Source organism: Acinonyx jubatus, chromosome C2 (assembly GCF_027475565.1).
Source record: "Acinonyx jubatus isolate Ajub_Pintada_27869175 chromosome C2, VMU_Ajub_asm_v1.0, whole genome shotgun sequence".
Taxonomy (NCBI): Eukaryota; Metazoa; Chordata; class Mammalia; order Carnivora; family Felidae; genus Acinonyx; species Acinonyx jubatus.
The window spans coordinates 75,990,307-76,005,190 of record NC_069384.1 but is presented as its reverse complement, the minus strand read 5'-3'; the positions used below and the strand labels follow the sequence as shown (position 1 = coordinate 76,005,190).

The 14,884-nt window shown below is 36.4% G+C and overlaps 1 non-coding gene across 2 annotated transcripts in view; it reads left to right on the top strand.

Moving 5' to 3' along the window:
• The first annotated feature begins 554 nt into the window (after nt 1-554).
• LOC106968043 (uncharacterized) overlaps nt 555-14,884 on the top strand; it is a 204,289-nt gene continuing 189,959 nt past the window's right edge. For both annotated transcript variants that reach the window (XR_008297745.1, XR_008297744.1), the window contains exons 1-2: nt 555-657; nt 6,733-6,805. This is a non-coding gene — a transcript (uncharacterized LOC106968043). The remainder of the gene's footprint in view (nt 658-6,732; nt 6,806-14,884) is intronic.

Below are 14,884 nucleotides of genomic sequence, written 5' to 3'. Positions count from 1 at the left end.
ATCATTGTGGGTTCTACTAATCACATCAATTATCTTAACTATCTGAAACTCATGATTGTAATCACCACCATAGACTGCTTCTCCCTGTACAAAGGCAACTTTCCTCCACAGAACCATCACATGCTGCTGTTTAGGTATCATATACCAAGAATTTCTGAATGGTTGGGATGGCTAAATCACGTAAGAGAGCTTAACAATTTAATTGCACTGTATTTGGCTTTCCCGTAATCAGAATGAAAATTTTCAACAAGGTTCAACGTTTCGCTGGGGGAGTCTCATAGATGTCTTGATCTGACTTCAGACATTTAACGTTTGGAAAGAATCCAAACTCACAACTTCTTCTGACTTCCACTTTATAAACCATCCTCATTTTTTCCAGGAAGCCTCCTATGCACCCAATGGAATTGGTTTTCTCTGGGATGTATTCTTTTTTTCTCCAGTTGTATTTGTTCATTAAGGAACACACTCCATGGGTGTCACCAGGACAGTCTATGGTCGCCTTTGACATTCCTAGAACCATGGAATACTTTAGGGTTTTGAGGTTGCTTAGATACCCCAAGACTTGGAGAGCATTCCAGAGCAAGCATGACCACATCAAGTCTGCTCCTTTTGGATGTGTGAACTGTTACACCACAGTTTTGGTTTGCCTCATGTCCAGTAGGTAACCCATTTGATCTCTTATAAACATACATGTGTTCTTTCTTCATTTCTCAAAGATGTATAAAAATAGCATCTCAACATAATTTGTGGAAACATTTTCCTTAAAGCCTCCCAAGTCTGTAAGGCTATTTGCATCACAATAAAGTTGGCATTTCATATAATTATTTAAAAGATTACTAGCATTGTGCATTTCTCCGCTCTTCCCATTTTCAAATTGCACACTTATGCCAGAATTAATAAATAAGCCTTTTCCTGGGCCAAATATTACTTGGTGATTTCTGTTTTAATTATGAAAACACCAAGCTAAAGATTTTAAAATGCCATTATAAGAGCTTAAGTTGTTAGGTAAAACTTATCACTCTCACAGCTTCTGCTGGTGGCAGGGGAGAGAGAAATGTTTGGGGACAAAAAAGGTATGGTATTTAGTTAATTGCTATTGCTGTTATTGTTGTCATGAAGGTTCTCACTTACTATAAAATCAACACACTTTCCATTTGGCTTTATGGACAGAGTTACTGTAAGTTTTTATGCAATGACTTACATTCAAGTTAACACTTTGTGGGATTTTTTCCTTTTTATATACTTCATATATATGAATATGCCTAGACATGTGTATATGGCGGTAACTGAGGAGGATTCAAGAAATTTGCATTTGTATTACTTGGCTTGGTACATCAACGAAGGGACAAGTATTCTGATAATCCTCAGGCATCTAGACATTAAATACAGTTAAGAAGGAGAGAGACAGAATGAGAGAAAGAGAAAGAGCGAGTGAGAGAATTAAATGTGAAGATTTGATGGGAAACAATGAGGCATTCATTTTTAATCAAGCCAAGATGTGGTGTCAGTTTTAAAGCAATTGCTATCAGCAAAGAGAATCTGTTCACCAAAAGGCAAACCAATGGAAATCAAATGGATTACATTGGATGAATGCCATTTTCACTTGGACACTTCAAGTGGGATTATTCAGGCTTTTGCATTTCAGGTACACTACTAAAAATATTGTGGCATGAGAAGAAGCAAGAGCCAAAAATATTAGTCTCTGCTTCTAGAAAGTTTGGCAACTAATTATCCCTTTAAAAAAAAAAGTAAGGTTTTCTCCTACATAAAATCTATTTTATTGCAATTTGCAAAACAGCCGTTCCTTTAAAATAAATCATTGTTTATCAAGGGAAAGTTAATTGAAAAACATGTTTTTTCTAGCTAAATGGAAGCCTGCATCATGCAGGCAATAAACATTCTTGCTTGAAAGGAATTCTTGCTCCTTCTTCTAAAACTGCCATGGGAATAAAATAAAAAAGGGAGGGAGGGGGGAAAGGAGAGAAAAAGCCCCACACAGCTCTGAAGTTGTGTCTGACTTAGGAGCCAAATGGGATTTTGTAGCCCACAAGTTTTCTATTCACTTCTAAATTTAGCACCCACAAATTTCCCTTTTGGCAGCTCGTGTTCCCCAAACCCAAGTGCAAGCCATTTTTGAGGAATGTGGCTGTCAGTTGCTCCTTGTTAACAGCCTTAGCTAATCTGCTCCACTGGACATTTGGCAAAAGTTGATTTTATAGTTCCTGGATGCCCATACAAGTAGGATGAAAGTGAAAGCAGCAGTGGCGTGTAATACCAGTACATGAAATAGAGAATGGACATACTTTAAAATGCCAACTACCTGTGGGTCAGGATGCCAGAGAAGGTAGCCTCTATGCCATAGTTCTATCCCTAAATAGGACACCGTTTTTGGATTCCTTGCTTCTTCTCTTGGTAATAGGGATTATTTCCGGCAGATACAATTTTACATACCCTTTAATGTGCTCTCTTGGCATTTGTTGGAACCCTTGTGACAATAGATCATCAAGCCTTGCCTTTTAATGTTGATTGCTTTTTATGTCTGTCTCACCCACTTTTTTTAGTGAACGCTTTGTTTTATTAATTCTTAAAATCTTCACAGGGCCCAACTTGAGGGCTGATCTATAATATATATGTTTTGGAAATACTTGATAATGAATGAAAATGATGGTCTCTCCATTTCTCCTATTTATCAATCACCTAATACCCCCAAAGATTTCATGTTTAGAATGGAGAAGGTGGTTCACAAGTGTCTATTCACAAATCTATGTCAGATGCGGTCTCTGCACTTGGAGGGAAATATGGCTGGGGAAATTAAACAGATTTACATTTTTTAATGTCTTCTTTGTGCTAGGCTCATTCTCTCATTTAATCTCCCCCAAATATTATAAATATATAATCTTATCTCCATTGTTTCAAATGAGGAAACTAAAGTTCAAAGGGTAGAATCATTTGCCCCAAACATGCAAGCATTTTATGCTAATATGGGATTCAAGCCTAGATGCCTGGCTCCAAAGTGTGTGATTGATCCACTAAACATAACCCATGATCATTGACAAATAAACAAAAGCCTCAAAACCAGTCCATCTTAAAAGAAATGTATGGAAATAAATTTATTCTGAATGAGAATCTTTTTTGAATTCTTTCCATACCAGAACATTTTTTTTAAACTGAATGCAGAAACTGCATTACAGTAGAAGCCAGATTTTACACATTTAATTGCTCAGAGTTTAAGAAGTAAAATCTATCTTACCTTTTCATGAAGTTGTTCTTTTTACCACTTAATCAGCAAAATGACATTATCTAGTGGCACCTGATTACTTAGCATGTGTTTGGTGAGAGGTTGGTTGGTTGTTTTTTAATGTTTCAGAAATAATCAAATCAGAAGTTACCTAAAGACCATTTAGTATAAGAACACCCCTCAGAAATTCAGAAATTCCCTCACTGATATAGGATTGAGGAGGAGTTCTTTTTTCACCAGTTCTAGAGCTTCTACCCAAAGAGATTTTGCTTTTCAGTTTTTGAATTAGGATTGTACAAACTAGCAATGGTTTCTTATATAATCCATCCAGGTGACTAGAAATAAGTCCATAGTTGAAATATAAGTACAAAATATGAGCAAAATTCACTCATTCCTACACCCACATACATACATACAGCCACCACCCCCACCTCCCACCCCGCCGCATAAAGAACTGGTAGGGAAATGAAACAGATTATTCAGAGATCATGGAGAAAATGGTAGAAATATAAAACTTCCAAGATGGTGGCCAAAACTTGTGTGTATTTTGCCCACAGTTCTCTTCAAAGTTTGATTTGTATAATAACTGATTTTAGGACTCTCATGTAAGTCCTAATATCTTTTTTTTTATATGTGTTTTAAAGTTTATTTGTTTATTTTGAGAGAGAGAAGAAAGAGGACGAGAACATGAAGGAGGAGCAGAGAGACAGGGAAAGAGAGAGAATCCCAAGCAGCCACTGCCTTGTCAGCACAGAGCTCAATGTGGGGCTCAAACCCACAAACCGTGAGATCATGACCCTCGCTGAAACCAAGAGTCTGATGCTTAACTGACTGAGCCACTCAGGTGCCCCAGTCCTAACATCTTATAATAACAGCTCCATGAAGTAGTCAGAGTAAGTTTCACTTTTTATAAACTTGATGACTAAAGTTCACAAAAGTTTAGTGTTTTTTTTTTCTTTTGGAAAAAAGTGGAAAGATGTATAAATGGATGGATAGATGATAGATGAACTTATCATTCATGAATTCTCAACAGAGCAATATCGCCCCCAATGGGTAAAAATTGATTAAGGGACAAAAAATATTTTACTTTTTAATATATAAACTCAGATATACATACAGTAAATGAATAGATACACAACATATCTATGGTGTTAAAATTTCATGGAAGGATAACTTGAAAAAAATCTAAAAAGATTCCTTAAGGAGCAAATAATTTTTTTAAATGGTTAAGAAAACACTGAGAGAGAGGGAGAGAGAAAGAGAAGGAGATTGGGGCAAGATGTGACGTGCACATTCAAATGATTTACTATGGATATTTAATTATTTTGCCATTCCTCATTCTTAGAGGTGCAATAATTTTCCTTCAACCTTGATGAAGAGTTAGGGATTAAATTTACCATACATTTAAAGATGGGAAAATGAGTTTCCAGATACTATGGATTCATGTTCTGGTCCCAGTGAGCTTCCAAGGTCTATTACGAAAGATTAACAAAAGTATTGGGTTTGAGAAGAGACTTACCTCTGAAACAAATAGGAAGGCCAAAGAAGGTCAGAAGATGAAATGAAGAAACAAAAAGTATGACTTACTCATGAGCTGAAACTCAGAAAATCAGGAGCTAAACTGAGAACATTTGCTCAAAATGGGAACAGTTTTGCAGTCCATTAAGAGCCAAGTAAGTGGCTCTAGTAAAAGAGCACTATAAGTGATGACATTCAAAAGGCCAGGAGCCAAATAGAATTGCATTTCATGTTTGAAACACATTATATTTTGCTTGTCTGACATTCTTTTCCTCTCTACTTTACCTGGTGAGCTCTTACTTACTCTTCAAGAACGATCTTAAATGTTTCTCTATGACACATTCTCAGATCCCCACAGTGGATCCAAACTTCTGACTGATAATATGTGATTACCCTGTAATATTCACTTAAGAGAGCATTTATCACATCTCATTACAATGTTTATGCCCAACAAGAGTGACTTCCTTAAAATGTGAACTGTTGTTTTTCTTTCATCTTGGATTGTTTGTTGACTACTTACATAGCTTGGACATAATACATGAATAAGACATGATCTACTTGGTACTTTTATGGGTACAATTTTATGGGTACAAAATTATGGGTAATTTTATGGTACAATTATGGGCAGGGGGCATTATGCTTAGCCCCAAACTCCCTAACTTATGTATATTAGCCAGTTGAACTGGGTCCAAAGTCTTAAAGAATGAATAGTGTCTTTCTTATTTATTTATTTATTTATTTATTTACTTACTTACTTACTTACTTACTTACTTACTTATTTATTTATTCGATGGTACAGACAGTACAACAAATAGGAGCACCAATTCCCTGCCCACTCAGGCAGACTTATAGTCTGGAAATTTCCCTATGGAATAAAAATAGCTGTTATTGGATGCAATATTAAGGCTTTTTCCTGGACTATGTGCTACTGGGTCCCCATTTTCAGTTGCACATTTAAAATGGAGAGCATAAGAATTCAGTTCGATTTCAAAGCATCATCCTGATGGCAGTGTTCTATATAATGAAATTTGACTTCATTTATTTCTTGTTCCTGCTACTGTTAGCATGTGTGACACAAAATTCACTGAAGTGTTTCTTTAAATTTTTAAGATCACAAGTGGAGGATTATTAATCATCGGACTTTTGCTTGTGAAAAATAATTTCTTGTAAAATGTAGTCCTAATTTTTACTGACTTGTTTGCCTAACAGAGCTTGATGAAGCAAATTTAGGTCCACAAGGGACTTTTTATAGTCAGAAACTCTTGGGAATAAAATATTATTATTTGTATTTTTCCTCCACAAACTTGATATTTTTCTATTTTCTTTACTAAAGGATGAAAATCACAAATGAATTTTAGAGTTTCCTTAAAGTACGTAAATATGTAGCACGAATATGAAATTAAGCATGACAAAAAAATAAGGAACTCAGGTTAATAGTCATAGCTGGGGAAGAAGAGAAGGAAATCTAATCAATGCTGGGTACAGAGGGGATGGGATCATAAATATATTTGTAGTTTTCATCCTTCAATGAAAATCTGAGCAAATGTTAGTAGTATTTAAACTGAGTGATTGGGTCACAGATGTTGGCTATGTTACTATCAATTATTGTCCATGTGTGTGGCATATTTAACCAGAAAAAAACCCACAAAATTTTCAATAAAATTCCTTTGGTTGTTCATTGTGGCCAGTACTGATACTTGTCTGTGCAATGGCCAATACTTCATCTTGTTTCTACCTAATATATCTCTAATTATTTTCACCCTTCTTTGAGCAATTTTGTCCTTCAGGTAGGCTGAAACTCTCCCCACCTGTAGAGAATGAATTTAGTCATCTCTGCCAAAGATTGGTTTAGGCAAAGGCATATAATGTAATTTTGACCAATGAGAGGGAAAGGGTATGTGAGGGAATTCTGGGAAGTTTTCTGGCTTTAAATAAAGACAGACACATGAAGAGTATCATCTCTCTTCTACTGCTAGGCATTGTTATACCTGCATGTGATTCCTGGAGCTACTGCAGTCATCTGATACCTGGGGAGACCACCCTTGACTGGTAAGTGAATAGATGGAGAAGGCAAAGCAGAAAGAGGGAGGAAGGTGTCAGTTAATTGATTACTGAATTAGTGAACTATGCAACTCTTGGCTTTATATTTCTTGTAATGGTGAGATGACAAATATTCTTAAAGCTATTTTTGAGGCCACTAAAAACTTTCTGATAGATATATACTTGCTTGTTGACTTATTTTTATATTGGATTGTTAGGCTAAATTGGATTTTATTTAGGATAAATTCCCAAGGATAGAGTTATTAATCACTCTTGGAATGTGTTTTAATTTTACCTTCCAATATAATAACTTTAAAATTCAATTACCTAAGAAAATGCAAAGACTGAAAAATAATGAACATAATAACTGTTTAATTAAGTGAAAAACTTTTGAGCTCTGGGGACCCTGGGTGGCTCAGTCTGTTGAGTGTCTGACTCCTGATTTTGGCTCAGGCTATGATCTCACGGTTCCTGGAATCGAGTCACCAGTGGGGTCTGGGCTCTGTCCCTTCCCAGCTTATGCTCTCTCTCCCAAAAATAAATGAACTTAAAAAACAAAAACAAAAACAAAAACAAAACTTTTGAGCTATGGATCTTCTTTCCAGAAAAAAAATATCACAGAAGGGCCAAAATCAAAATATTGTCTAAAATTTCAGAGGCAGATAGGCTTCTTGGAGCCAGTTCATTTCCTGTGAATTATGTTAGGAATCCCTGATATAGCTTTAAATTACATAATAGTTCCACATCAGTTATTTTATCTAATGGTTGTCTATGCTAATTTCTATGAAAATTCCATGCCCACTCCCAGTTTCATTTATAAATACCTTTTCTATCCCAGCAACAGTTTGGGCTTTGTAGTTGAGGTAATACAATCTCCCTCCTCAAACTCATAAACCATGTTATCCTTCTGTACCAGTCTTTCCAAACTTCTTTGAACTCACCAGACAAATATTTCTTATATGGATACTATTCTTAGATTTCTCCCTACTCTTGGTTTTTTAAGTTAAAGAAGGTCGCTCTGGAATTGTTGGCAAACATCAGGCATTTTTAATTATCATTAGTGAATTGTTTCAAATGGGGCAGATAAAGGAGCCTCTGGTTGTCAGAGTCATTAATGCTGATTAAAATAGGCTGCGTGGGTCCATGGTGCAAGTTTGTTTGTTTTGAAGCATTCACACTCTAAGGAATCCAGGCCAGCCTTCCCCATTACCATGGCAATATCCAGATCGTGTGTATATGATGGGTAGAGTATGCTCTGACAACTAAAACATTAGCCTGGTCCAAAATTGTGCCCAAATAAATAAAAGGAGGTAAAAATCAAAAGGCATGTGTACTTGTGAACACTTAACCAAGTTCCAGTCTTCTGGAACCATTAAAACAGACTTATGTAGACACTTCCATCCTTATCTTCACTTATTTATTCCCATGCACTAATATTGATACGACGTTCAGAATGTGTTTGAACAAGTTCTTTTCGTCTTTTCCCTGGAATGTCTGTACTGGTAAAGACCTTTTATCCTTTTCATCGACTCCTTTTATTCTTAAGATAGGAGTTTTTAATTAAGAGAGACCACCAAAAAAACTGTGAACCAAGCTACGTGGGGACAAAAAAAAAAAACCAAAACAAAAACAAAAACTAAAAAGTATCAAAGACCAGTTGAACATTTACCAAGCATATAATGCAGTGCTAAACCTTTTCTGTATGTGATGTCATTTAAACATTTAAACAACTCTGAGCTAGGAATAGTTATTTTACATAGAAGTTGTAACTTAGAGACACTAATTAGCCTAAATTCACATAACTATATACAATAAAACCGAGATTCAAATCCAGATCCACAATGTACTGATGTGTTTCTATATTTAAATAGAGATGTGTGCATTCTGTATCTATATCTATTAACTGAATATATGTGTTTGTGTATTTCAGTGCATCTTTCATACCAAAACCTCTTTACTGTGGTATAATGGACTATAACATTAGTTTCAGGTGTACAAATATGGATTTGCTATGTGTATACATTGTGAAATGCTCACAATAAATCTAGTTAACCTCTATTACCATACATAAAAAAATTGTGATAATAGTTTTTAAAACTTTTTCATCAACTCTCAAAAATGCAATACAGTATTAACCATAGTCACCATGCTGTACATTGTTTCTTTTTTTAACATTACACAAATAAATGTTTAATATGTACATCTGTGGTTAAGTCACTCTTGATTTCATAGAATGCTTTATCTCCTAGGCTGTAAGAATATAAGGCAAAAAAAAAAAAAAAAAACCATTTCTCCTAGAAGCTTTTAAGAACATAAACCGTAGTCTATTCAAAATTAAAGAGACCGACTTTTCAATTCAGACTCTAAACCCATCATACATATATGTATTATATCTTAAAACAGCATTGACATTTTGGCATACTAAGTTTATATATACTATGTACAATGGCTTTCTTGAGTTTTTCATCAGGAGTCAGAGAGAATCTCTTCCCATTTCTGTCATCCCCTGTTACAACTTAATAAGAAAGGAGTTTCTTCATGAACACAGAAATATCCCCTTTCAACATTTTGTTCTGACTTCAAAGATCCACATTGTTGAAGGGGATTTTCATTCAGATTGTTCTGATTCAGATTACCAAAGGAGGTTCTAGTTCAACTAAAATATCAAACCACTGACACTGATGGATACTAAGCACCAGCAGCCTCCACCAGCTACCCATGTGCAGCTGAGACCACAGGACACCCCAAAGGCTGACCCATTGTTTGACAACCTCCTTGCTCTTCACCAAGCCTTCCAACACCATTTAGGGCAGATAGATTACAGAGTGAGTATAGATTACAGAGTGAATATAGATTACTTTTCACTTTTCATTAATTTGATATTTTTAAAATGTCTTCCATGGGACACCTGGGTAGCTGAGTTGGTTAAGCCTCTGACTTTGGCTCAGGTCATGATCTCTGGGTTTGTGGGCGCGAGCCTCACATTGGGCTCTGTGCTGACAGCTTGGAGCCTGCAACCTGCTTCGGGTTCTGTGTCTCCCTCTCTCTCTGCCCCTCCTCCACTCTCTCTCTGTCTCTCTCAAAAATAAACATTAAAAAATTAAAAATAAAGTAAACAAAATTTCTTCCTCAACAGAGTCCACCTCTTCTAGGGAAAAGAAAAAGCAGTGCTTCTTTATTTTCTGTACATCTTATCTCTTTCACATTTTCAACTTAACAGAGGAGGCGCTGTCCTCTTCTCTACCCTACACACATGAAGCCAGAAATAATGTTATTTTCTGCTTGAATGCAAACCAATCATTTATCTGGACCTCCCTGAAAGGACTTAATTTGCCCAACTAGTCAGTATTCTGCCTCTGTTTAAGGATTCCAGACGCACACTTGGACTTTTCTTTTAACTCACGTTTCTGCCCCTGTTCACCCCAAACCCCCACCTCCTCAGGCTTCCCCAAGTGAGAACTGCCTGCCAACCCCTCCCTTCACCTCCTTTAAGCTATTCTTCTGTGCTCTAGTTACCACCAGTGCTCTGTCTCAAACCTGAGGACTCATATTTGCCTAAAACAAATAATAAGCAGAGGGAGCAGACAACAGGCTTGTTTTGCCACCTTTTCTGTGAGCATGAAGTAGCGCTGACCTATTCAGCAAGTTCCATGACTGGCGGACAGACATCTAGAGAATCTCAGCGGTGAGAGATGAGGAATGTCCCAGCTAGGCCTGGCAGCGGAGTCCACACTAACACACAAGAGGCTTTTTAAAGGCACAGTGGGACGAATTCTTCAAGTCTCCATTCAGAGGGGGATTTAACTGCACATTGACAATCACCTAGACGTTTTGTTATGCTCGGACCTAGAATGGGTCTTTTCTTTTTCTTGGATGCTGTACACTACTCTACACAACTCTGAACAGGATCAATACTGTTAAACCTCAGCTTGTTCTATTGGCATTTCTTAGTTTCTAGCCTGATTAAAAAAGAAAAGTGTTTGAAGGAGGATATTTAAATTTAATAATGTTCTGTTTTCCAAGAATGATCAGCAGATATCATCTATTTACAATTTGGAGGTCTCTCTAGAATTTTGTGAAGGTCCTCTCCAAATCAATTCACTATATCTGATATATTCATAATATTGTATTTTGGGACCAAAGGAGAAAATAAAACACTCGGGATGATGACCAATTCAGAGAATGTATTATATACATAGGTTTATATACATGTGCATATGTGTATATATGTAACATAAGCATATATGTAATATGTGTTATATATATTTAAACAACATATACAATATGAAATGAAATTACATGGCATTCCCATTTATCGTCTATTTGTGTCTCAGACTCCCTTCTATAAAATAGGATTGACAAGCTAAAGATCTCCAAAGTACCTTTACAACTTTATAATTAATGTATAAACTTAAAAGATCTTAAGTCACACAAATTTTCAAGGAAAGAAGCTGATATGGGCTGTCATAGTTACAAAAACCCTTATGGAGGAAGAACTCAGGCAGTACATTGAAAGTTAGAATGTGCTAGAAACAATAGAATATGTGTTATTAGACTTTTGTGAGATTAAATTTTCAAAAGTTTTATCTATCATGGACAGATCATATAAGTGACAAATCTATCATTTAAAATTCCAGTGGTTGGGGCGCCTGGGTGGCGCAGTCGGTCAAGCGTCCGACTTCAGCCAGGTCACGATCTCGCGGTCCGTGAGTTCGAGCCCCGCGTCAGGCTCTGGGCTGATGGCTCAGAGCCTGGAGCCTGTTTCCGATTCTGTGTCTCCCTCTCTCTCTGCCCTTCCCCCGTTCATGCTCTGTCTCTCTCTGTCCCAAAAATAAATAAAAGTTGAAAAAAAATTTAAAAAATAAAATAAAATTCCAGTGGTTAATGGAATTGGGAAAGAAAATGTTGGCTCTGGTGAAGGAGAGGACCTGCTCTCTGCCCTTTGTCATGGCAACTAGGACACTTTAGGATTTCTTCAAGAACTGGTTCTAAATCCTAAATTACCCCAAAGAATAAGTTATAACCACATACTTGTGCACTTGGTAGATATATATGCGATATTAAAATTATTTTTCAGCCGATGCTTTGGCTCTGGGTCAGGGAATCAGAACTGGTAGAGTTAAAGGGGTTTGTGTACAAGAATCACTCTATGAACTTCAGGGATCAATTGAACAGGTTTTCCCCCAGCTTTATTGAGCTATAATTAACATATAGCATCGTGTAAGTTTAAGGTATTGATTTGATACATGTGTATATTGCAAAATAATTACCACCACAGGGTTAGATAACACATGTCACATAATTACCATTTCTTTTTTTGTGGGGAGAACATCTAAGGTTTACTCTTAGCAACTTTCATGTATATAATACACTGTTATTAACCACAATTTCTATATTGTACATTAGATCCCGAGAACTTCTTTGTTTTGTAAGCGGAAGTTCGTATTCTATGACCAACATCTCCCTAATCCCCACTCTCCAACCCGCGGCAACCACCGTCCTACTTTCTCTTTTGTAAGTTGTCTTTAACTCTTCTGGATGTCTCCAAATTGATTGAATCCCTTTGGTAAGTAGTTGCTGTCTCTGTTCTATGGTTCATCACATCATCTCAATTCTAAACTATCAGTAGGATTATTTTAGAAGAAATAATCAGGAAAGATTGGTGGTCATCAGTTGTATAACCCAAGAATGATGTTTAGGATATATATTTGAAGTAAAAAAAGAGCAGGTTACAGAACACAGTACTTTATGATTATAAATAGATGCAATATATAGATACCAAAAACTATCAATGTGAACTTGAAATCTATCTTTGGCAAGATTACAGAAGGGGAATTAGTAACAGGATGGCATGAGATTTCCCAGAAGTAGGCAATGGTAAAAATGAAGAACAATATGGGATGAATTGGTTGTACCAGCTAAAGTTCAGGGGTCTTTTTTTCATGGAATTATTAACTTTGTGGATATGAGATTTTTACAAATTACCAAAGACAGAATGGAAGCATAGAAAGAATGTTGGGTCTAATTATGAATCCAGGTGAATCATCATTTGGGATGCTGACCAAACAGGTGTTCTGTCTGGAAGCTTTAACAATATCAAATGCATGATTGATTATTCAAAAATGAATAAAAATATGTCAAACTAAAAGAATATATGTATTCCTAGAGACAAATGCAAGACTTGGGATTAAAGTTAATGAGAAGAGAGTGGAGGCCAAGGAATGAATCTGGCTACAAGGAATGAATCTGTACAAGGCTGCTGAGAGAATTTTTCCAGAAAGCCTGGCATTGCTGCTGCTTATTCCTGAATGTTCAAGTGCCAATGATTTAAAGACTGTAACCCAGCCCTGGAAAAGGAATGATATAGTCATAATCTATCCAAATTTTTTTAGTGTTTTTTTTTTTAGTTTTGAGAGAGAGATCGAGCATGTGAGAGTGGGAGGGAAGGTGCAGAGAGAGGGGGACAGAGGATCTGAAGCAGGCTCTGTGCTGACAGCAGTGAGCCCAACACAGGGCTTGAACTCACAAACCGTGGGATGGATACTTAACCAACTGAACCATCCAGGTGCCCCTATCCAAAATTTAATGAACATTTCATGCTATACTTGAGACAAGCTAGAGAAATGAGGGCTGCATGAAAATTCTTAGAAGTGAATCAATAATTAACTGAGTGAACTTTTCCAGGAAGTAGCTACTGAATCTTCACATTAAGCTGGAGGAAACCTCCCTAACAGTTTGCCTAGTGATCTAGGTTTCTTCTGCCCCATTCCATATTTTTAGCGATAACTTAAATGGAATTATTAGAAGGCAGAACTAAAATGCAAAAGTGGCAGCAGTGACCAACAAAATATGTTTAATATAATATCTAAGATTCTGTGTTAGGATTCATATTTGAGAGAAATTAGGAATCTAAATGACAAGAGAGGTATGCTATATCCATTGACTGAAAGATTCAGTTTGGGGGTGTCTGGGTGGCTCAGGCAGGTGAGCCTCCAACTCTTGATTTCTGTTCAGGTCATGATCCCAGGATTGTGGGATCGAGCCCCACCTCGTGTCAGGCTCTGCACAGTGTGGAGCCTGCTTAAGATATTCATTCTCTCTCTCTCTCTCTCTCTCTCTCTCTCTCTCTCTCTCTCTCTCCCCCTCTCTCTCCCCCCTCCCCCTGGCTCCCCTACTAGCATGCTTGTGCTTTCTCCCTCTCAAAAAAAAATTTTTTTAATTTTAATTAAAAAGATTCAATATCACAAAGATATCCTTTGTATCAAATTAATCGATAGATTTAATATAATCCCAATACAAATGCCAGAAAAAATTTCTTGTTCTAGAAATTGAAAAGTGACCCCAAAATATGTATGTAAATGCAAAGGAAAAATTACCAAAAAATCTTGATAAGGAACAAAACTTATACTAAACTTGAGGTAAAACAAACGTTTACTAAAAAAGACTTTGTATATATGTGTGTGGATGACACTGCAAAACAGTGGGGGAAGATAGGGTTTTTCCATACATGGTACTGGTTTCATTGAATATCCATATTTTTAAAATACATTAGTATTGCATATCACTTTGACTCTCCCCAAATTCACCTCCAGAAGAATTGTATATCTAAAAGTAAACCATAAAACAAGAAAAAACTCCTGTAAGATAACACAGAAGAGAAACTCATGTCTTTGGAATAGTCAAAGTGAACTTAAACAGTTTTCTTAAACCTAACCATAAACTATTAACGAATTAGGTTTTGTTAGAACTGAAAATTGTTCTTCATCAGAAGATATTAAAGGTGAGGAAAATCAGTCCAAAGACTGGGAAAAATCTTTGTAACGTACATGACCTACTCATACTGAAACACATTCTGACAAATAACAAAAATATATAAAACTCATTTAAGGAATGGGAAAACAACTAAATAGTCACTTTATTATTTTAATCTTTTATTTCTTTTTGAGAGAGAGAGAGTGTATGAGCAGGGGATGAACAGAGAGAGAGAGGCAGGGAGACACATAATATGAAACAGGCTCCAGGTTCCGAGCTGTCAGCACAGAGCCTGATGCAGGGCTTGAACCCATAAACCATGAGATTATAACCTGA